Below are 23776 nucleotides of genomic sequence, written 5' to 3'. Positions count from 1 at the left end.
TCCAAAGAAAAGAAAAGAATTTATTAAGAGAACAAAAGAAAATACAGAATCTCTATGAATCCAAGCTGGGCACTCATAGGGTATAACCTTGCTAAGTTCTGGAGAGAATCCTCTCTCTTTCTCAGTACAACCAGTACAAGCAGAATTAAGAATAATCAATAACAAACACACAGAATTGCAAACATAGGATTATTAGATAAGGACACAAAGTATCTTTCTAATACTCACTATCTTGACTAGAAGAAATTAGTTCAGAAAGGTGGAACTTGTAGGGACTTGATTAACTCGTCTGGTCTCTTGAACTCCAAACGGCCAAAGACAAAGACCCCCCCAAACAGAGGGAAAAGTTCCCTCCTAGGAGTTTCAAATTCTCTTCCCTGATTGGTCCTCAGGTCAGATGCCCACCAGGTACTATGCTTTAACCCTTTACTAACTATTCATGACACCCCCTCATCAGTCATCTTTGGAATCACTGGTTGTTTCCGAAGTGTATTAAATCCTTCCTTAAAAGCTGACCTCTTGGTTATCAGGTCATGTCAGTTTGTAGCCCAAAATATCCCCCTCAGTCAGCTCAAACTCAGCTGTTTCTCCCCAAAAAGTCTGTCTTCTTCAGTCTCCTGAAAGAGGTAAAATCAGTCCCTGCCCCTTTCTTCATAGGGCAAAGCTTCAAAAGATGGAGGTCTGCATAACCAGCTTTAGGATCTGGCATTCATCACCCCTTAGTGACACCAGATTGCACAGGAAACCCATCCCAGCTCTCCCCACTATCATCTGGCCCATCTCAGCATCATAGTCTATGAAGTATTCTATGGCTCAAAGATACAGATAACAGTCATAAGTAGGGCCAGTGTTTGCTGGCAATGAAAACAGAGTAATTGACAAGCATGAGCAATATATAATCCTTTATAACATGAAAATGCATTGGGGGGAGGGGACAGGAGCCAGCTGTGTGGGGGAGGTGGGGCCCAGACACTGGGCATTGAGAGCCTAGAGCCGGCTGTGTGCTGGGGAGACAGGGCATGAACCAGCTGTGTGCAGGGGAGAGGAGCAGGGGAGAGGTGCTGTGGACGCAGCCGAGAGCAGGTGCGAGCGCCATCCGCTCTGCAGCCTGATGAGGGAGCCTGACGTCCCATTGCCAAGGGCCCCCCCTACCCAGGGGAAGCTCCATGGTGGTTTTGCTGATCCCAGACTTGTATGAGGAGGAAAGAAATTGGCAGCAAGTCTCAACCACAGCCAGCCTCTGCCCTGCGCCTTGGGGAGGAGTCTGGTGTCTCTGGGCAGAAATCTGGGAGGTTGTGACCCTGCATGCCCCACCCACCCTCTGATCAGAAATTCCAGATACGAAGGGTGATTCCAGAAATGAAGAGTAATTTTGGGGAAAAAATGCATTTATAGCGGCAATTTCCGGAAAACACTGGCCCTAGTCATAACATTAAATAAGTCTCAAGATCTATGCCTGTGTTCATCAGATCTGTCCCTCTGCCTTCACATAGTTCACTCTGCTGGGGGGTTCCACCTCTTCCCCCATTCTGTGTCTGTCTAGTCTATTTAAACTGTAAATTCTTCAGGGCCTGGGCCATCTACTATTCTCTGTTTGTACTTTGCCTAGCACAATGGGGACCCACTGTTAGCTGGCCCTTAGGCACTAAGGTACTGCATATGATTTATAATAATAATAACTCTCCTGCCACTTTGAGTCAAGGAAGCTGGCCTTGGGACGTTACTTCTTAAAAATGAGCTGGGGTTAAAACCATGGACTATTCTTTGTGACAAGTATCCCACAAATTCTACTGACCTCCCTTGTTTTCTTTGCCTGGAGTAGGGTTTCCAGTTTCCAAACCTGATGTGATCTTGCAGCTGGAACAATGGGAAGAGCCGTGGGTCCCAGACCTCCAGGGCTCTGAGAAAAAAGTGCTCCCGAGAGCTGCCTGCACAGGTGAGGAATTGGTTAAACCAAGTCAAAAACTGTCCGTGAATACAGGAAACATTTGGGATGCCCTACAAAGACCTTGTGAGCTCTCTAAGTTCAAGATTGTTCCCTGCAGATGTGGAATCATTAGGCAGATGTCACTCATGGCTCCCCTCTACCCTGACTGATAATTGGCAGGAGGTCCCTCCCCGATCTCGCTTTCCCCTGAGAATTCTGGTGCAATGAGGACCCGGAACTGATCCCTTCCTCTCTCTTCTCTGGGGAAAGGTTTGGGGATAATCAGCTCCTGTTAGCTTTGATCTCTCCCGCACATATTTTGGTTTGTTCATCCCTTTTCCCATTCCCCACTCTTAGATTTCCTTTCTCTCTGGTGCAGGGAGTGACCTGAGTCTGGATTCTCTCTGTCTCCCATCAAGTGTTGGGATGGTGAGTGAGAATGAGGAGAAACCCCAGCAGGAAGATACTGAGCAAGTATTACCCCATGGGACGTTATCAGGAAGATCAAAAGGGAATGAGTCCAGGAGTTGTGCACTCCCAGAAAAAGCAAAAGCCTGTGAGAGTCAGCACAGGCCATCGGAAAATTTCAGTAGCCACTCAGACCTTCTTACATGTGAGCGAATCAACTTGGAAGAGAGACGCTACACATGCCATGAGTGTGGGAAACACTTCAGTCGGAGCTCAAACCTTATCAGACATAGGAGAATCCACATTGGTGAGAAACCTTATGGATGCCATGAGTGCGGGAAAAGCTTTAGTCTCCACTCTTCCCTTATCAGACATAGGAGAATCCACACTGGAGAGAAACCCTACACGTGCTCTGAGTGCGGGAAACGCTTCAATCAGTGCTCGAGCCTTATCAGACATCGGAGAATGCACACGGGTGAGAAACCTTATGCAGGCCTGCACAACTTGGAAAGCGGCGAGGGCCATATTACTCCAAAGAAAACAGCTGAGGGCCAACCCCCCCCCGGCCTTGCCGAAACCCCCCCTCAGCGCTGCCCAGGCCCCCCCCCGAAACACATAACCCCCCCCTCCCCCGCGCCACCTGCCCGGTGGAAACAAACCCTCCTTCCCCAGCACTGCCCTGCCGAAAAAGCTGTGGGCCAAAAAGGAAGGGTTGGGGGGGGGGACTTTATTAAGAATTTTTCAATTAAAGCAAACAATTTTTTAAATTATTTTAATGTTTTTATGGCTCATCCCCCCCATGAACTAAGGGGAGGGGAAAAGGGGGGCAGTGTGAAGGGATTTTCTGGGGCTATGAACTAAGGGGAGGGGAAAAGGGGGGCAGTGTGAAGGGATTTTCTGGGGCTATGAACTAAGGGGAGGGGAAAAGGGGGGCAGTGTGAATGGATTTTCTGGGGCTATGAACTAAGGGGAGGGGAAAAGGGGGGCAGTGTGAAGGGATTTTCTGGGGCTATGAACTAAGGGGAGGGAAAGGGGGGCAGTGTGGGATTAGAATGTGAGATACTGAGCTGATTATGCTGGGAGTTGTGTGTGAAGGACTGGCCTTGGGCTTGTTCTCATTGGCCAGCTAATTGTAAATAGGATACAGGTGTGTAGGATAATTACCCTATGGGTTACAGCTGCAGCTGTGTTGATTTGATTAATCAATTAGTAATTCATTGACTACCATATTGTATATAAGAGCATGCTGGGAAATGAATAAAGAGAGATGTATACACACACACGCTGTCTCTCTCTGCTTGGGCTCTGTTCCTGCTCGAGTGCGATGCAACAAATGGTGACCCCGATGTGATGCAACAAATGGTGGAGAAGCTGCGGGCCATGGTATCGCTGGCCTGAAGAAAAAAAACAAAAAAAAAACACCCCGGCGTCCGAGATCCCCCGCCGCAGGAGGGGGAGAGAGGCGGAGGAGCCGCGCTCCGGAAAACTTCCCGGCGCTGTGAAGACGCAGCGGGCAGGGGGCTAAGACAGAAAGGGGGGCTCGGGTCCCACCTGGCCCCTGTTCCTGAGCCAGCGCTGATGCCTTGCGGTATCGTCCCTGCCAGGCGCTTGTCACAGGCACTGGAGCAGCGTTCCCGGAGCAGCGGAGTCTAACAGGGCTCTGGTGTCACCTGCAACAAAAACAAAACGCCTTTGCAAGGGCTTTTCCGAAAAGCTCCAGTGAGAAATGCCGCGCTCAGCCTGGGTGCGCTCAGTGAATCTTCAACTAGTGTCTGCGCGGCTCCCTTTTGGCAAGTTTGGAGCGTGGCAGAGAGAGGAGAGATCAGGAACGGGAGCTAAGTGCGTTTGTTACTTACAGGCAATTTGAAAGGCCTGAAAAAAAAAATCCGTGTGTGTGGAGGAGAAGAGGCAGAAGTCAGCCAGCCAACAGCCTGTGTATGTGTGAGAGTTTATAAGGGAGCAATATTTTCTGACGTGTGAATCTACACTTGGAAACAAAAGTGAAGCATGTTGCATGGGGCAGATTTTACCTTGTGTTAGTAACATGACTTTGAGGTCTAAGAAATAACCCGTTGGTATATAAAAAAAAAAAAAAAAAAAAAGGAGGGGGGGCGCACCTGAGCTCAGTGTTGAGCGGCAAGCTGCAGGGCGTCTGAAAAGGGAGGCGCACCTGAGCTCAGAGGTGAGCAGCTAATATGGGAACCGCTGCGTCAACAGAGGAGAAGACGGTGACACGCATCACGGAGCGGCGGGGAGAAAAGTTCCCCTCTGATGCGTTATCCCGCCTGTTGCGGTGGGGACGAAGAAGGGGACTTTCTGTTAAAACTGTTTGGGAGCGGCTGGGCTGTGAGCTTTGGAAATCGGTGACTCAGGGCGATGAGGAGGCTTTCTCCCTGAGTCCAGTATGGCTCACCGCGCAGAGAAGACTGGAGGAGTTTGAGGCCAAAAATGATACGATCCAATATTTGCAGAATGAGAAGATTGTCTTAGAGGTAGCTCTGCAGGCAGCAAAAGCAAGCAAAGAAGAACTTGATGAAGGAGTAAACTTCTTAGGTGAAAGTACTGAGGCAGCATCAGAAATCTTGGCACAATTGAGCCAGGTGGAAAATCTGCAACAGGAAAATGCCAGCCTGAAGAAACAGACCCAAAAAGTAAAGGAGCAGTTCCTACAGCAAAAGGTAATGGTGGAAGCTTATCGAAGAGATGCAAGTTCACAGGACCAGCTGATTAGTGAATTGAAATCTACAAAGAAGCGGCTGGATTTGGAAGTGAAAGAATTAAAACGGGAGCTACTGGAACTTCAAGGTGAAAAGCAGTCCATTGATGTTGAACGCTCAAGACTTCAGAAGGAAGTATCCCAGGTTCACCAGCAGATGGTGGAGTTAGAAAGCCACCTCCAGTCAGTGCAAAAAGAACGGGCACAAATCGCTGATGGGGGAAATAACCAGGCTTCCCATGAAAGGATTCAAGCTTTGGAGATAGAGCTGCAGGCTGTTAGCCACAGTAAGATGATGTTGGAGACAGAGCTGCAAGAAGTAATTTCACTCACCAGCCAGGAGCTTCAGGAATCTAGAGGTTTCAGGAGGAAGATAAAACGTTTAGAAGAAATAAACAAGAAGTTGGCCCTCGAACTGGAACATGAACGGGGGAAGCTCACTGGTCTTGGTCAGTCTAACACTGCTTTGCGAGAGCACAGCAACATCCCCGAAACAGTACTAGCAAAGAGAGAGGCAGACCTGGTGCAGCTGAATTTCCGGGTTCAAGCAGTCCTAAAGCGTAAAGAGGAGGAGGATCAGCAAATGAGGCAACTTATTCAAGCCTCACAGACTGCCTTAGAAAGAGAAAAGTCAAAAGTTAATAACCTTAAAAAGCAGGTTGCGGCAGCCAAAGTAGGTGCAGCGCATGACCGTCGTCATTATAAAGCTGCTGTTCTTGAGCTGAGTGAAATTAAGAAAGAGCTACAAGCCAAAGAACTGCTTGTCCAAGCCCTTCAGGCTGAAGCAGACAAACTACAAGCTATTATTGAACGTGCTCACGCCTCTCTGAAGGCGCTCCTCTTAAGACAGAAAGGGGGGATTTGCAGTGAGCGGGCAGACGCCTTCGATAAGACGCCTGCCGCTCGGTTGCTGAAAGCTCTTTACGTGCTTATATGGTTACATCTTGGTAAAAACAGCCAGGTGCCCCCCGCGATTAAACATGTCAGCGGGATGACTGGGGAAGAGCAGGGTGCGGCCCCCCGACCCTCGGTCAAATGGTTTGATTATCAGCAGCAAATATGGAAAGGACCAATTGACTTGCTAACGTGGGGCAGGGGTTATGTGTGTGTTGCCACTGATGCGGGTCCCAGGTGGATGCCAGCGAGGTGGGTCCGGCCTTGGTTGCGTCCTCCGGAGTGACGGCAGGTAGATGCGGAGGAGCCTCACGAGACGCGCTCAGATGTCGCGGAACCAGAGCCCCCGGAGGAGAGCTGTTTGTTAGCTCTGCCAGGACTTTTTCTGTCTGATCCTCCGTGAATGAATTACTCGCTTGAGATGATTTTTTGTGTTTGAAAGAAAATCTGTGTGGTACCATGCAATTATTATTTAGAACTAAGATTTATGTTTTATGTTCCTTGTTATGTTTTGTGTTGACTGTTTTCTGGCCAGAATTGTTGTTGTGTTGTCATGTGGTTTGATGTTTTTTCCTTAAAGACCCCCCCCCCCACCCTCAGTGTCAGTTTGATCACCTGACAGCTGAGGGATGTTTCAAAAAAAAAAAAAAAAGGGGGGGGGGGAATCCTGCAGAATTTACATCATTTGTCTATTGTGTCTTGTTTTTGTTTGTTCGATACTTTGGGGTTATATGTTAAGGATCGTATCTACAAAACAGAGTAACTTTTGAAAACAGGTATAAAGTTTTAATTTTGGCTTGTGATAGATTGTGGTGTTATGTTGTTATAAGTTGGAAATGTCTTGTGAATGTTTTTTATCCTCTTTTCCTTTCCCTCCTTTTTATTTTGATTAGAGGGGGGAGATGTGGGATTAGAATGTGAGATACTGAGCTGATTATGCTGGGAGTTGTGTGTGAAGGACTGGCCTTGGGCTTGTTCTCATTGGCCAGCTAATTGTAAATAGGATACAGGTGTGTAGGATAATTACCCTATGGGTTACAGCTGCAGCTGTGTTGATTTGATTAATCAATTAGTAATTGATTGACTACCATATTGTATATAAGAGCATGCTGGGAAATGAATAAAGAGAGATGTATACACACACACGCTGTCTCTCTCTGCTTGGGCTCTGTTCCTGCTCGAGTGCGATGCAACAGGCAGTGTGAAAGGATTGGATGTGACTGTCCAACACACAAACACAGGGGCCGCAGGGAGCCGGGGGGAGGTCCCTGGACCAGGGAGGGGGCAGCAGTCAGGGCAGGGCAGGTCGCACTCACACACACACACACACACCCAGCTGCAGCTCAAGCCCAGGCCAGGCGCCCCTCCCCTCGCTCGGCACTTACTGGCTCTGCCTCGTGCCCAGCACTTCCCTCCTCAGTGCCCCACCCCTCCAGGCAGGGGGCTGAACCCAGCAGCCCTACCCCGCCTCTTGCCCGCGGGCCACACAGTCTGGGAATGCAAGAAACATTTGGGATGCCCTACAAAGATCTTGTGAGCTCTCCAAGTTCACGATTGTTCCCTGCAGATGTGGAATCATTATGGCAGAAGTCACTCATGGCTTCCAACCTATTCTGACTGACAACTGGCAGCAGGTCCCTCCCCGATCTCGCTTTCCCCTGAGTGTTCTGGTGAGATGCAGACCAAAACTGATCCCTTCCTCTCTCCTCTGGGGAAGGGTGTGGGGAAAATCAGCTCCTGATAGGTTTGATCTCTCCCACACATATTTTGGTTCCTCCTTTATCCATCTCCCCTTATCCATTTCTTTCCAGTTCCGGGAGTGACCTATGTCTGGATTCTCTCTGTCTCCCATCAGGTGATGTGATGGGGAGTGAGTATGAGGAGCAGAAACCCCAGCAGGAAGATGCTGAGCAAGGAGAACCACATGGAACGTTATCAGGAAGATCCAAAGGGAACGTTTCTGGGAGTTGTGCACTCCAAGAAAAAGCCAATTCTTGTGAGACTCAAGAGAGGCCAAAGGAAAACTTCAGTAGCCACTCAGACCTTATAACATGCGACAGAATCAACTTGGAAGAGACACGCTACATGTGCGATGAGTGCGGGGAAAGCTTCAATGAGAGCTCAGCCCTTATCACACATCAGAGAATCCATGCAGGGGAGACTACCCACACATGCGCTGAGTGTGGGAAAAGGTTCAATAGGCGCTCAAAGCTTATCAGACATCAGAAAATCCACACTGGAGAGACGCCCCACACATGCTCTGAGTGCGGGAAAAGCTTCAATGACCGCCCACACCTTATCAGACATCGTAGAATCCACACAGGGGAGACGCCCCACACATGCTCCGAGTGTGGGAAAAGCTTTGATCAGCGCTCAAACCTTATCACACACCAGAGAATCCACACAGGGGAGAAGCCCTACACATGCGCTGAGTGTGGGAGAAGCTTCAATCGGCACTCACACCTCATTACACATCGTAGAATCCACACGGGAGAGACGCGCTACATATGCTCTGAGTGTGGGAAAAGCTTCAGTGACATCTCTGCCCTGATCACACATCAGAGAATCCACAACGGAGAGACGCCCCACACATGCTCTGAGTGCGGGAAAAGCTTCAGCTGGAGCTCATACCTGATCAGACATCAGAGAATCCACACGGGGGAGAAGCCCTACACGTGCTCTGAGTGTGGGAAAAGCTTCAGTCAGCGCTATACCCTTAACGCACATCAGAGAATCCACACACGAGCGACGCGCTACCCATGCCCTGAGTGCGGAAAAAGCTTCAGTCGGAGCTCAGACCTTATCAGACATCAGAGAATCCACACAAGAGAAACGCCCTACACATCAGGCCTGCACAACTCATAAAGCAGCGAGGGCCATATTGCTCCAAAGAAAACAGCTGAGGGCTGAAACCACCCAGCCCCGCAGAAACACCCCGCCCAATGTCACCTGGCCCTGCAGAAACACTCCCCCCTAGCACTGCCCAGCCCCACGGAAACAAACCCTCCTTCCCTAGCGCTGACCCGCTGAAACAGCTGTGAGCCGAAAAAGAAGGTTGGGGGGGGGTGTGATACTTTATTAAGAAATTTTCAATTAAAGCAAACAATTTTTTAAATTATTTAAATTTTTTTATGAATTATGTAAAAATGAAAACACCTGTTTCGTTGAAAGAAAACATTTGTACTTCTCATAATTCCCTTGCAAATTTAATGAGAGATAGTACATCTCTTTTCGGCAACAAGCTTGTCGTATTCGGGGGTCATATTTGAAGTGGATATTTTCATAATGTTTTCCAAATGGTCGTCAGTCAGAGAAGAACGTTGCTTGTTTTTATTCATGTTCATGATGGAAAATGTTCACGTATGTAAGTGCTTCAAGAAATGCTGAACGTTTTCAGTGCAACTTCGATAAGATTCTTGTATTTTTCATTGTTCAGACTTTTGTAGAAGTCCCGCAGGCTGCTTTCTCTGTGCTTATTTCGGTAAACTGCCGAACATGGAAATTCAGTAACCTCCAACTGCAAATCTAGTGGCACTTCCTCTGGATCCACAGAAAAGGGATTTTCAATCAGCTTCACTTGGACGTCTTCTTTAGACAAAGTAAGTCTTCTGTCAAATTCTTCAATCAAAAGATTAATGTGCTTTGCATATTTTTCTCCTAATTCAGCAGGTTTGTGCTGAGGGATACGCTGTGCACAAGTGACACATTTCACCTTTTGACAGCTGACTTCTGAAAAGTTTCAGTTTGAAAGCTTTCACTGCTGCGCACATTTGAAATAGAAGTTGATTTTTGCCCTGAAGATGAATGTTGAGATCATTCAGGTGTGCTGTAATATCACAAAAGAAAAAGAGATCTTGATTCCAGGACTCATTGTCAAGCTCTGGGAATTTTACTGGCTCATTTTCTAGGAATTTTGCTACCTCCTCTTTCAAAGCAATGAAACGGCGGAGCACTTTTCCTCCACTCAACCTCCTCACTTCCGTATGGTAGATCAAGTCGCTGCACTCGGCGTCTACCCCTTCCAGAAAGGCTCTAAATGTCCTATGTTTTTAGTCCTCTAGAACGGATGTAGTTTAACATGGAAACTACCACTGACATTACATGCTCAGATTTTAAGACTTTGCTACACAAAACCTGCTGATGTAAATGCAGTGATGTTTGGTTATTTGTCTCCCAATAAATTCTTCAAGAATAACAACTGCACCAACATTTTTTCCGCACATAGCTGGAGCACTCTCAGTACAAATGGCCACCAAGCTTGTGAAATCTAATCCCGACTTATCATTCATGGACTTTATCACTTCACTGGAGATTTCTTTTCCGGTTGTGCGACCTGTCATGGAGCACATGCCATCAAGTTCTTCAGTAATTGCAAAGTTATTATCAATACCTCTAATAAAAATAAGTAGTTGGGCGGTGTCTTTTAAATCGGTGCTTTCATCCATAGCTAGGGAGTAAAAGCAGAATTCACTGACTCTCTGCTTTAACTGATCACTTAGATTGGTAGAAATGTCAGCTATTCTTCTCTGTACAGTCATGCGTGATAGACTGACATTCTCAAATATTCCCCTCTTTTCTGGACATAACTCAGATACAGCAATCAAGATACACTTTTTTAAAAACTCACCTTCTGTGAAGCATTTCCCAGCAGCAGCAATTTCCTTAGAAATTTGAAAGCTTACTTTAGTAACTGTATCATTCTCAGTATGTACGTATTTATTCGTCCATTCAGTGTTGAAAACGCTGTGCTCTGATTCTCTTTTTCTTTTCACTCATGGTAGCCATTACGAAGCTCAAGATTTTGTTGAATAAATTCATGCACAAGGGAAACACTCACAGTCACACAGAAAGAGAAGAGATCTCTCACGGTGCATGGCTCACTTGCAAGACACTGATGGTATGTGGAAGCCTGTAGAGGGGGAAAGAAACAGCGCACATAGGGTGACCAGATCACAGAGGTAAAATAGGACCCACCCACCCCCCCGCTCGGCCCCACCATCACACCCCTCTTCAACCCCTAGCCCCCCACTGGCTTGCTGCATCCCTCCTAGTCAGTCCCCCACCCACCACTCACCTCTTTTCACCTCTTTCCTCCCCTGCCAGAAACCCCCATGCCCGCCCCTACAACCTCTGCTGCCTCGCTGCTCGCCTCTTTGCCCACCCGCCCGCCTCCGACTCACCGCTCACCCCGACTCGCCCCCCCGAGTATAAAGCCTCATTCAAAGACCCAGGGATCCCTATATTACTGCACACCACAGTCAATCAATGCAGCTGTAGATAAATCTCTGCATTATGCATTTTTGTATAACTTGTACATCACTTTGTATTGAACCTTGGTAGTATGTTATAGCGAGCTCCTAAGGTAGTAGAATTAAGGCAAAAGAAAAATGTCTTTTTGCTAGAAGTAGAATAAGATCTTCCCCCCACTTGGTAATCAGTTGCCCTGTTGAATGAATGAGGGGTGAATGAGGAAGGCGTGGAAGGCAGCACTTCCAGACAGCTGCAACCCTTAGAGAGGGGCTGGGAGCCAGACTAAGGATTCATATTACAAATAAGGCACAAATAGTCAATAGCGAGGATGATTCACCACAGGAACAAGCTACCAAGGAAAGTGGTGGATTCGCCATCTCCTGATGTCATTTAATGAAGACTAGATGCCTTTCTGGAATGTGTTTGCCCCTAAAGTAGCTCTGGTGTCATACAGGAGGCCTGTGATATGCAGGGGGTCAGATTAGATGCTCTAATGGTCTCTTCTGGCCATAAAGTCGACTAATATCTGAAAAACTGAGTGTAGCATTGGGAGCAGCATTTGATGTTTTCCTGTCTAGCCGGCTTGCTTCCTAGAACGAATGCTCAAACCTCCACAGTGCCTGGCCAGGGGCAGGACATTATTATAGCAAGGGAGGGGTGTGGCAGTGACATCACAAAGGCCTTTTGCAGGACCTCAGACTATTGGTCAAAGGTGGTGGGGAGGTGGTGACCTCACAGAGAGATGCTGACATCAGCCAGGCAGGAGAGGGGCAAAGGGCCAGGGAAACCTCAGAGACCCCTGTGGCTTTGCTTCAGCAAGTCTCCTTCTCCAGGTCTCTCTTTGAGGACTGAGAGAGTATTCGGGTTCACGGATGTGAGCACCAGGAGGAACCTCTTTCGAGTTTTCTCCTTCCCTTTTAGTGATTTTACTAGAAAACAGCCATCCCTGTTTAGAAGGTAAGAGCCTCCTCGAGATTTGAAACCTGTTCAGTCTGATCCATCTGGTGACAGTTGAATTCTAGGCATGGAAAACACGAGCTTAAGGAGGCAGAATTTTATTGCACACCTGGGATTTTGTCCCTCAGAATCAGTGGGGACATTAGGCTTTGTCCTTTTTGTTTCACCTTTTCCTCCATCCATCCCTCTCTCCTTTCTCTTTGTCTATTGCTTCTTTTGTCCTTTCATCTGTTCCCCTCCCAACACCAGAAGGTGTGTGTGTGTTGCGGGGGAGTGCTCGGCAACTCCCACTGTGGAAGGTCCACCCAAAAATGTGGGGCTGAAATAGTGCTCGGGCAGTGATCCCCACCGGTGACCTGGGACATCCTTTGGGCTCTCTGGTGAGAACCCTCAGCCTCCCGTCCTCAGTCTCTACCCTGATTGGCTGAGCAGGGGGTTATTGACAGGGAGGAGACTCAGGTCCTTGTTGTTCTCTTTTAAGACCAAGGAAATAAGTCATAATCAGTTCTATGTTTGATGAATTTTGCTGCTTCTCTGCATTAATGGTCTCTGAGCAGTTCATGATTCTCTCTAACATTGCAGTTCTCCTCAAATACTTGCTGAATAATTCCTGTGCACTGTTGTTGGTCTGGAGCTCATCTGAGAGCACTTTATTCAGGTCATTCAATGTTTGAAATTCAAGATCCGATGGTTAGTTTGAAAATCAGGGCTTTTGGATCCTATTCCCAACTCTGCCACTGACTGGCCATGTGACCTAAGACAAGTCAATTCTTCTTTCTCGCCTTAGCTTCTCCCTCTTTCCAGTAGGGATAATAATGATCCGCTCCTACCTACCTCAACACACTCACTCTTCCCCAACACACACACTATCTCTCCCCACACACAAACAGTCTCCACACTGCAGTTGAAAGGCAGCTGGCAATCTAGTAGGATGCCCATGAAACAACGGGAGAGAGAAACCTGCATCACTGATAGTACAGCCATGAAGACACCACACACCAGCCTTGCCTAGCTGGCAAGAATCAAACCTCCACAGAAAGACCCCTATGGTGTCATATCCCAGCTCCGTAAGGCCTCAGCCACAACCACTTAACACAGGGGCCTTTCTACACTCTGGTTCTGTTCTCACTGAAGGGTCATTTCCAATGGTTTGCTCAGACCAGCTTCCCCAGCACACTCACTGCTGTGCAGCTCTGTACATGTGGCCATGGCTGAACAGCAAGAATTCCTGCCCATTTCCCTACTGGCCAGAGCATGGCTAGAGTGTGTCTGTGGCTAATGACGTCGCTGTAGATTGTTCATTTCCTGCCTTAGCAATTCAGACAGTCCCTTTTCCCAACATATCTCCAGCACGTCCGAGCTCCCTGCATCCAGGTCACGTTCCTCAGCCGGGCTGCATCAGGGGAGGGCAGAGAGCAGCAGCAGCTTCTGATGCTCCCCTCACAGCCCAGCCCAGGTGAGGACAGTGACCAGGACGGATGGGGCACTTAGTATTGCTCCTCGCTCCCCCTAGCCCTCTCTGGGGCCACGGAGGGACGCTGGGGGTGGGTGAGCTGCATCTTTGTGTCATCACTTGCCCCTCCCCCCACAATGTTCCCCCACCGGGTCCAAGCAGGGCGAAGTGTGGGAGCCCCCCAGGAAGCCGTGTCTGACACTACACTGGCAGTGTGCACCTTTGCACTGCCGCAGGGTGCCCCTTCGATCACCGAGTGCCCCGGCTGATTTGGGGCCCCTGGAAAAGTCTCCCCCATTTCGGCCCAAGGGCTAGAGGAGCTCCCATCCCCCGCTTTGGCCCAGGGGCTGCAGCAGGGACACAGAGCTTCTCTGGTCTCAGGGCTGCAGCGAGGGGGAGGAGTAAATGAGTGAGCAGGGTGGGGGCAGTGGGGAAGGGGTGAAACTGAGGTGCCCAGTGGATGGGGCCATGGGTGGAAGGCGTGGAAGGGATGAAAGAGGGCAGGGCTGCAGGCAGAAGAGTGTTTGGGGCCAAGGTTCTGGTGCCAGGGCTGCTGCCCTTGTTCTCCCTTTCCCTGGGCTTTGGCATCACTAGCCCCTGCTTAGCAAGTAGGGTTCAGTGGTCCCCAAAATGTGGGGCATGACTCCTAGGAGCTCTACTTGCAGAGGCAATAAAGTCAGTGTTGTTTCAAATTCATGCATTCTTTATTACTTCATCACACAAATGGGGGATAACTACCATGGTAGCCCAGGAGGGGTGGGGGAGGAGGGAAGCAATGGGTGTGGTTGTTGCAGGGGCACCCCCTAGAATGGCATGCAGCTCATCATTTCAGTGGGATGTCTGGGGCTCTGATCCAGAGGAGCCATTTACCTCTCTGGTTCTTTAGTAGGCTTGCTTGATAATCTAGACAGGACTGACTCTCCCTTTAGACAAAATTTAAAGAACAGAATGACCTGGGGAGTCATTCCCATTTTGTCCATGCATCTCTGGCCCATCTCACTGAGACTGGCCAGGAGCACCCAGGACAGCAGCAGATGGTATAGTATAATTGGTAACTATCATTGTCAACTTGCAAAGCAGCAGACAGTACAGTATGGTTGGTAACCACCTTTGCTAACTTACAAAAAGCAAGAGAATGCTGCTGTATAGCACTGCAGTACCACATCTCTCAGCACCATCCAGTAGACATACAGGGCTTGGCTACACTTACAAATTTGCAGCGCTGCAGCAGGGTGTGAAAACACACCCTCTGCAGCGCTGCAAATTGCGGCGCTACAAAGCGCCAGTGTAGTCAAAGCCCCAGCGCTGGGAGCCGCGCTCCCAGCGCTGTCCGTTATTCCCCACAGGGAAGTGGAGTACGGACAGTGCTGGGAGAGATTTCTCCCAGCGCTGGTGCTTTGACTACACTTAGCGCTTCAAAGCGCTGCAGCGGCAGCGCTGCCGCGGCAGCGCTTTGAAGTGTAAATGTAGCCAAAGCCACAGTGATGGTGAAAAAAGGCTGAACTGGCTCCATGGTTGCGGTGCTATGGTGTCTGCCCAGGCAATCTGCCCAGGAAAAGGGCGCAAAATGATTGTCTGCAGTTGCTTTCATGGAGGGAGGATTGACTGACGACATTTACTCAGAATCACCCACGACACTGTTTTTGCCCCATCATGCATTGGGATCTCAACCCAGAATTCCAATGGGTGGGGGAGACTGCAGGAACTATGGGATAGCTACGCACAGTGCAATGCTCCGGAAATCGATACTAGCCTTGGTACATGGACGCACACTGCCAAATTAATGTGCTTAGTGTGGCCGCGTGCACTTGACTTTATATAATCTGTTTCCAAAAACCGGTTTCTGTAAAATCGGAATAATCCCATAGTGTAGACATACCCTGACACAGCTTTAGAACCCTCTACCCACTATACGGCCCAGAGACAGCAACTCTCAGATCCTGTGTGGATTGTCTGATGGGCTTGGGGCCAAGAGCAAACTGCGTACCCCCTGCCAGAGCAGGAGAAGTAAAAATAGGGGCTTCCCGAAAAATGGGAAGGGAAGAAGAGAGAAGCGGAAAAGAAAGTGGAAAAGGAAGAGAACTTGCTAACACGGGACCCTATCTAAATTCTGAAATAGATTACAAGAAAAAAAGAGAGAGAGCAGCATGAAGAAATTTAAAAAAATCTTTCAGTAAGTACTGAACTAGAAATCTTTAAAATACCATTTTCACACTACCTTTACTTTTTTTCCAAATTCTACCAAAATAAATTAAGACTTGCCACTAAACAGAACTGCACAAAAGCTTTGCTTTAAACAAATTCAGATGATAGAAAAAAAAAACACATTTATTTTTAAACTTGTTTTATAAGGACTAACCACTCAGTCTGTGTTCTTTTCCTCTCAGCTTCTCAAAAGGAAAGCAAGAACACTCATCAATAGCAGACAGCAGATGCATTAAAGCACCACTGTCCACTCACTTCATGCTCAGAAGAAAACACTTTAACTCCTCACCGTGGTTAGCAAGGTCAGACACTTTCAACCACACATCTCTAGTGACAAACTATAGAAATGATCCCTGAAAGTACAGTCTTATAAAGCTGTGCTCGGCTACACACCCAGGCTAATGTGCACAAGCTTTCTTCCCACGGTGAATGTTTTCATACAACAGGTTTCACCCCCAGCAAATTAAAGACCAAAAATCTAAAACCAGGTTCCCATTTCATTAAAGCACAATTGAGACAGCTTTAGCACACTGTCCATTAGAAGATGTTTATGTTGCTATTTACAGAAACACGCCTCCTGATTAGCATGTGGAGCTCTTAGCAATTAATCAAACCCTCTTGCTTTGCGATACCTCTCACAGGCTCCTCTGTGCCACATGACAGCTTGTCAGGCACAGACAATCCAGACAGGTCAGCCCTTTCTAACATGCTCCGCAGCTGTTTCTCTCTGGCATGCTCTTAAATTCATCTGCACTAGAAGTTTTTGCGGGTTCTATGTTACCGGTGGTACCTGCACTAAATCAGTGGCTCTCAACCTTTAGAGACACCTGTACCCCTTTCAGGAGTCTGATTTCTCTTGCATACCCCCAAGTTTTACCTCACTTAAAAACTACTGGCTTACATAATCAGATGCAATATTTATAAAAATAAATCACTTGAATATAAGTATTGTACTTACCTTTCAGTGTATAGTATAGAGAACAGTATAAACAAATCAATGTATGAATTTTAATTTGTTACAAATTTGCTAGTGCTTTCTATGTAGCCTGTTGTAAAACTAGGCGAATATCTAGATGAGTTGATGTACCCCCTGGAAGACCATTGGATACCCCTGTTTGAAAACCACAGCACTAAATCACCCTTACTTTTAGAACTGGTGCCACTTGAACCAAGGCATTCGGAACCATTTCAGTGCTAGTAGACAGTAGCAACACAGCTGCACTAGGTCTGTTGTTCCTCCCTGCACAATTCCCACTTGGAAAGAAGATTTCTTGTCTGACCCTATTTACTATTGTGAGCTGCATAGGCAACTTTCTCTGTGTTATTTGAGCAGAATCCACACACTATATACTACCTGTATGGCCCTGAGGATGCCACATCGGCCGCAGCTGCTGATTGGGCCACAGGTTGAGAATCACTAGTCTATAATTTTGCAAAGTCCATTGCCACAGGCTTTTTCCCCCCTGTCTGCTGTGAGACAAGAGCACATGAAATTCATAGCAATATAAATATGAGTGAAACCCCCCAAATATATTTACATAAAAACTAGACAGTCTCATTTTAAAACAAAGAAAAACACAGGCCACACAGGGAGTGGGGCAAGAGTCTCAAATGATTTATACCCTCTCCTACCGCCATTCAGCATAAAAATTAACCTAAATGGATCATGACTATTTAAACAGGGTATCTTTCTCCTACAAAGCAGAATAAGACAAAAGGTTGAGGCTGTTCCCCTTCACATTTGGGGGGGAGAGGGGAGGAGTAGAAGGATTTAGATGCTCAATCCACTTCAGATTAGGAAAGAAACCAAGCAGACTAATGATTTACTCAAAACCCACCCCAGCAAAAAGAAAACCAGACTATCTGCACCTAAGCGCTATACAAGTTTCTAAATAAAGCTATTATATCTAACCTTCCTCATAACTAGATTTCTGGTTCACTACAAAAATGCCTTCTTTTATTCAGTATACAAAGTCTAACCACTCAGTCTGTGCTCTCCCCTCTCGCTTTTCCAACTAGCAGTCTATACAGTAACTCCTCACTTAACCTTGTAGTCATGTTCCTGAAAAATGCCACTTTAAGCAAAACGATGTTAAGCGAATCCAATTTCCCCATAAGAATTAATGTAAATGAGGGGGTTAGGTTCCAGGGAAATTTTTTTCACCAGACTATATATACACACACACAGTATAAGTTTTAAACAAACAATTTAATACTGATACACAGTGATGATGATTAGCTCAGCTTGCTGAGACCCCAGCTGCTGCAAGCTCTCTCCCTCCTGAGCCCTGCTCTATGGAAGATGGGGTAAGCGGGGTGCAGGAGCAGGAGGTAGGGGGCACCCTGACATTAGCCCCCCCTCTTCCTTCCATCCCCCCGGCACAGCAAGCAGGAGTCTCGGGGAGCAGCTCCAAGGCAGAGGCCAGGAGCAGCACATGGCAGTGGGGGGAGGGACACAGCTGAACTGCAGGCAGCTGCTGCACAGGGAACTTAGGGGAGTGGGGAGCTGATAGGGGGCTGCCGGTCCATCCTGGGTCCAAGCCCCCACCAGCTAACTGCAATGGGCTGCTCTTTCTGAAAGCAGGAGACAAAGCAGGCGGCTGCCAAACAACATTAGAAGGGAGCATTACACAACTTTAAATAAGCATTTTCCCTAATTGATCTGCAACATAACGAAACGTTAACCAGGCTGACTTTAAGTGAGGAGTTACTGTAGGAGGGTTTAGGTCAGCTCAGCTACGTCTCTCAGGGGTGTGGATTTTTTGTTTACCTCAGACAGAAAAAAAGAAAGTAACAGAAAAGAGAAGAAATAAGATGGGAAGGAAAACACCCAGTGGGGCATGGGAGATGTTGACAGATGCAAATCCCTCATGTAAATCCCTCCCCCCCATGCCCTTCATTGTCTCTTCCACCCATTCCAGGGTTCCCCAGTCTTTCTCCATGGCAGGGGCTCTGTGTGTTTGATTCCACCCATAGCAAGGTCCCCCATTCTCCCCAATGGCAGGGGTTCTGTGTGAGCCGCTTTTCTCCCCATTCCACCCTCTACCCACTATAGGGCCAGGAGACAGCAACTCTCAGATCCGGGGTGGATTGTCTGATGTGCTTGGGGCCAAGAGCAAACTGCATATCCCCTGCCAGAGCAGTAGGAGTAAAAATAGGGGTTCCCAAAAAATGGGAAGGGAAGAAAAGAAAAGCAGAGAAGCAAGTGGGAAAGGAAGAGCACGTGCAGACACGGGACCCTTCCTAAATTCTGACACAGATTACAAGAGAAAAAGATATAGCAGCATAAAGGAATATTAAAAAGGTTTTTAGTAAGTACTGAACTAGAAATCTTTAAAACACCAATTGCACACTAGGTTTACTTCTCTTCCAAATCCTATCAAAACAAATTTAAGTTTTGCCATTAAACAGACTATCAGCAAAAATTGTAAACAGATTCATGCAACAGAAAAACCCAAAAACATATTTTTCAATTTGCTTTGCAAAGTTTAACCACTCAGTCCGTGTTCTCCCTCAAAAGAAAACAGGAAAAGTCATCAATAGCAAAGAACAGCTCCATTAAAACAACACTGGGTGCTTGCTTCACACTTAAAAGAGACAGTATAACTTCCCTGCTGGTTAACTAAAACAGACACTTTCAACTTAGATAATTTTTACCTCCAGGTTCCCAAGGCACAGACCAGGTTTTCATCTCGAGACCAAAAGACCAAAAACATCAAGACACTTGATCATGGCCTTGGATAGGCCAAAAGACTACTCACCCCATCTGCGCTCAAAGAACCTACACTTCTTAATCACAAATTTTAGAAACAATCTTTGAAAATACAGTTTTATTCAGCTACAAACCCACAGTAATGCGCACACGCTTTTACCCCACGGTGAGTGTTTTCATACAGCGGGTTTCACCCCCAGCGAAGTAAAGGACACAAATCTAAAGCCAGGTCCCCATGCCATGAAGCACACTCGAGACAGCTTTAGCCCCCTGGCCATTAGAAGAGGTTTATGTCGCTATTTACAGAAACACGCCTCCTGATTAGCATGCGGAGCTCCTACCGACCAATCAAACCCTCTCGCTGTTACTGCCCGAACCTGCCCCAGGGCCGGCTCCAGAGCCCAGCGGGGCAAGCACCTGCCTGGGGCGGCCCTTTCCCGGGGGGGCGGCAGGCTGGGCCGGCGGAGCCCCGGGAGCAGCGGACCTGCCGCAGGCATGACTGCGGGGGGACGCTCGGCCGGCGGCTCCAGTGGACCTCCCGCAGGCATGACTGCGGACGGTTCGCTGGTCCTACGGCTCGGCTGGACCTCCCGCAGGCATGCCTGCGGCAGCTCAACCGGAGCCGCCGGACCTGCGAACCGCCCGCAGCCACGGGAGGTCCAGCCGAGCCGCGCAACCAGCGGACCCTCCGCAGTCATGCCCGCGGGAGGTCCGCTGCTCCCGCGGCTCGGGGGCGCCTCCCGGGCATGACTGCCTGGGGCGGCCAAAAACGTAGAGCCGCCCCTGACCTGCCCCGCCTCTCACAGGCTCTGCTCTAGCACGTGCCGGTGCCACGCCCGTTTCCCTGCAGGCGGAGCCCGGCCCGGCAGAGCTCTGCCCGCCAGGGGCTGCAGCTGGTTCGCTCCGGTTCCTCGGCACTAGAGACTTTGCGTGTCACGTGACCGGGGGCAGGCGCCGCCTCTGGCTGCTTCGAGACTGGAGCATCGGGGGGGGGAACCAGATGGGTCATTAGTGCCCAGCAGCAGCCCCCGCCCCCTCCACGCCTTCCCCCAGCGCCTCCTGCCCGCTGACAGGGAGGGAGGGAGAGGAGTTGGACGCGGGAGTGGGGCATTGGGGAAAGGGAAGGGGTGGGGCCTGGGAGCAGCCCGGGGGGGGCAGCCCCCCAGCATAGTGGAAACTCGGTGCCCCTACATCCTACTAGTGCAACCTCAACCAGGGCCGCGCAGAGGGGGGGGGCAAGTGGGGCAATTTGCCCCAGGCTCCGGGTCCCGCAGGGGCCCCCACAAGAGTTTTTCGGGGCCCCTGGAGCAGGGTCCTTCACTCACTCCGGGGGCCCCAGAAAACTCTCGCGGGGCCCAGGCCCCCGGAGCTTCTTCGCTCCCGGTCTTCGCTGACGGGGGGTCCTTCCTCTCCGGGATAGAAGGACCCCCCGCCACCGAATTACCGCTGAAGCGGGACCCGCCGCCGGAGTGCAGCCAGATCTTCGGCGGTAATTCGGCGGCGGGGGGGGTCCTTCTGTTCCGGGACACACCGCCGAAGTGCCCCGAAGACCCGCGGTGGGGGCTGCACTTCGGCGGCGGGTCCCGCTTCGGCAGTAATTCGGCAGAGGGGGGTCCCCGCCGTGGGTGTTTGGGGCACTTTGGCGGCGGGTCCCGGAACGGAAGGCCCCCCGCTGCCGACTTACCGCTTTAGTGGGGCCCCCTGCCGCCGAAGACCCCAGGCCCCCGGAATCCTCTGGGCGTCCCTGACCTCAACCATTTAAATGCTGCAAAGCAGAGGCCGAGCAGCAGGATTTGGTTCAATTGCTGCTCTCAGCACAATTCCTCAACGCCGTGCACGGTGTATCCAGGAGACAGCAAGTCTCTAGTTTTGCAAGTATATCGCCACGATTTTCCCCCTTGAAACAACAGCACCCATAATTCATAGCAATCTAAATATCAATAACTGTTAGTGAGCCTAGCCAAATAGTCTTGAATGAAAGCTAGAGAGAGCTGCCATCAGAGTCACGTTTGCTTCCCTGGAGAGTATTCGGTAAAAATCTGTAGAGATGTAAAAGGTATTTAACTACAGTCTCTTTCTCCTGAAAAGTGGGAAAAGGCAAAGGCTTAAAGCTGCCTGTAGGAGAATTTTCAAAGCCATACAAGTGATCTGGACACTCAATTCCCACTGATTTCTAAACTGGTTTTCAAAATCCCTCACCACAAACAAATAAAAAGAAAGGCTGAGTGAGCAAACCCCTCACAACAACGCATAGAAAAACGAAGTATTCTATAGATTTAGAAACAAAACCAGCTGTTATAAACTTCCCAAAGCATAATTTAAAAAGTCATATTTTAAAGCTTTTGCATTCATTGGTTTAATACAACCCCCCCCCCCCCGCAAGTCTATGCTGTCTCCCTCCTGCTTCCTCAGTGGGAAGAAGCAGCGGGCATCAGCGCCAGACAGCAGCTGCATTCAAGCAATCCCGCCTATTCGGTGCCTGATTGGAAGAAAACCTTGTAAAAATCGTCCTCCAACAATCTCTTTCGAAAGCACGTCTCTAGCTAAGCGCCGGCCATTTCTCCTGCACAGACACCCTCCCTGCTGCCAATCCCCGGCTACCCTGATTAACGTCGTAATAACTCGTTTTTTAAAACAAGTGGTCACGAAAGAAAATGGATTGTACCTTTTGCAAACAGCCTTTTTGTCAGCAGATGGCCACGTTCTTCACAGCAGTGGGGGGAGCACACTTTGTAGTTTGTACAGGTCGAGTTTATTGCCTGCCCCAGAGGCTCCTAGCACCCCTCAGTTCCCTCCCACAAGCTCCCTATGTGCCCTCTCCCATCCCACTCTTTTTAGGGACTCCCTGAAATTCCCCCAATCTCAGACCTTACCTGAGAATCTCTGCACCCTTATTCTCCCCATACCAAGTTCCCCACACTTCTTCCCACACGAAAGGCTCTGTTCACCCCCCCATTCCCACTTCCTCATGGCAGGGACTCTGTGCTCCCTCTATTCCCCCATGCCGGGGTCTTTGTGTACCCTCCCTTCCCCCCATGCCAGGTTCTTCCAATCTCCATAGGACGAGGGGTTCTGTGTACCTCCACGTATCCCCTCGCTTCATTTCAGGGCCCCCATTCTCTCCACCACTGTAGAGACTGTGTGCACCCCTATTTGCCTCTTCTCCTCCATTCCTCCCTCCTTCCCAAGTCAAGCTCTCCCAGTCCCCTTACCTGCCAGGGGTTCCCTGGGTTCCATTTTTCTCCTCCCCCACTTCCACCCTACAGCCTGTACGAGGGGCTCAGAGAGGCTCCCAGAAAGTTGCATACCAACGAACTGGCAGAGCATTAGGGGTAGAAATAGGGGCTACTCGAAATGGGGGAGAGGGTGGAGAAAAGAAGAAAAAGTGGAAAGTGGAGAGAACTTGCAGAATTAATATCCATGAGCCTATAACTTTAAACTACAACGAGGGAGGACAAAAGAGAGGGACACTGAATTAAAAGGTGGACTTAGAAGTTCAAACAATTAGAAGTTCAATTAAGCAACTGTTTAAATAAAAACTGTTGTATTTTACACTGCATTTTCTTCTTCATGCTATTGGAAAACTCGCTGAAAAACACCCACATCCTCCCACAATACAGAAGTAATAATATTAGTTACAATCACTACATCCCTTCTCTATATATACACATCAGAAACAAAATTTAAATACCAACTTCAAAAAAATGTTTTTAATGTAGTTTATACAGACTAACCACTCAGTCTGTGTTCTTTCCCTTCTACAACCCCCAGAGGGAAGAAAGAAAAATCATCAATAACAGACAACAACTGCATCAAAGCAATACTGCTTACTCGCTTTACACTCAGGAAAGAGCACTTTAACTCATCCTCCTACTTAGGGAGACCAATCACTTTGTGTTAAAACAACCTCCCACGGCTATAGTCTAACGTCTAAAGTGCCCATATTTAGTGGTTACAATGTGTAATTTAATACATCAAATCTCCCTATGATCAGAGAGACAGTGAGACTGACAAACAGCACACTGCATGCTTGTCTCATTGTGGCACCTAACATATGAAGAAACTTTTTTAAATGCCCTCTTTAGCTTCTGTTACAAATAAACGTCTTCCCGAATTTCACCAATCACTTCTTCTAACTAACAGAGGAACACCCCTTCAGCCAATCAGATATTACTTCCATAGCTCGTACTCATAGAGGTGGGACTAACAAACGGGAACTGGCTACGTAGGAATGATGCATCGGAACAGTTACAC

General features: G+C 48.6%; 1 non-coding gene and 1 pseudogene across 1 annotated transcript; both read right to left on the bottom strand.

The window, feature by feature from the left end:
* Positions 1-15962: 15962 nt before the first annotated feature.
* Positions 15963-16179, bottom strand: LOC123359049. Its single transcript, XR_006575817.1, has one exon. It is a non-coding gene; the product is annotated as a small nucleolar RNA U3 (small nucleolar RNA).
* A 7075-nt stretch (positions 16180-23254) lies between these two features.
* LOC123359050 lies at positions 23255-23438 on the bottom strand (annotated as a pseudogene).
* Between the last annotated feature and the right edge of the window lie 338 nt (positions 23439-23776).

This window comes from Mauremys mutica, unplaced genomic scaffold (genome assembly GCF_020497125.1).
Source record: "Mauremys mutica isolate MM-2020 ecotype Southern unplaced genomic scaffold, ASM2049712v1 Super-Scaffold_100100, whole genome shotgun sequence".
Lineage (NCBI taxonomy): Eukaryota > Metazoa > Chordata > Testudines > Geoemydidae > Mauremys > Mauremys mutica.
Note: the sequence above shows the minus strand (reverse complement) of the source record. Positions and strands in the feature narration are given on the sequence as shown.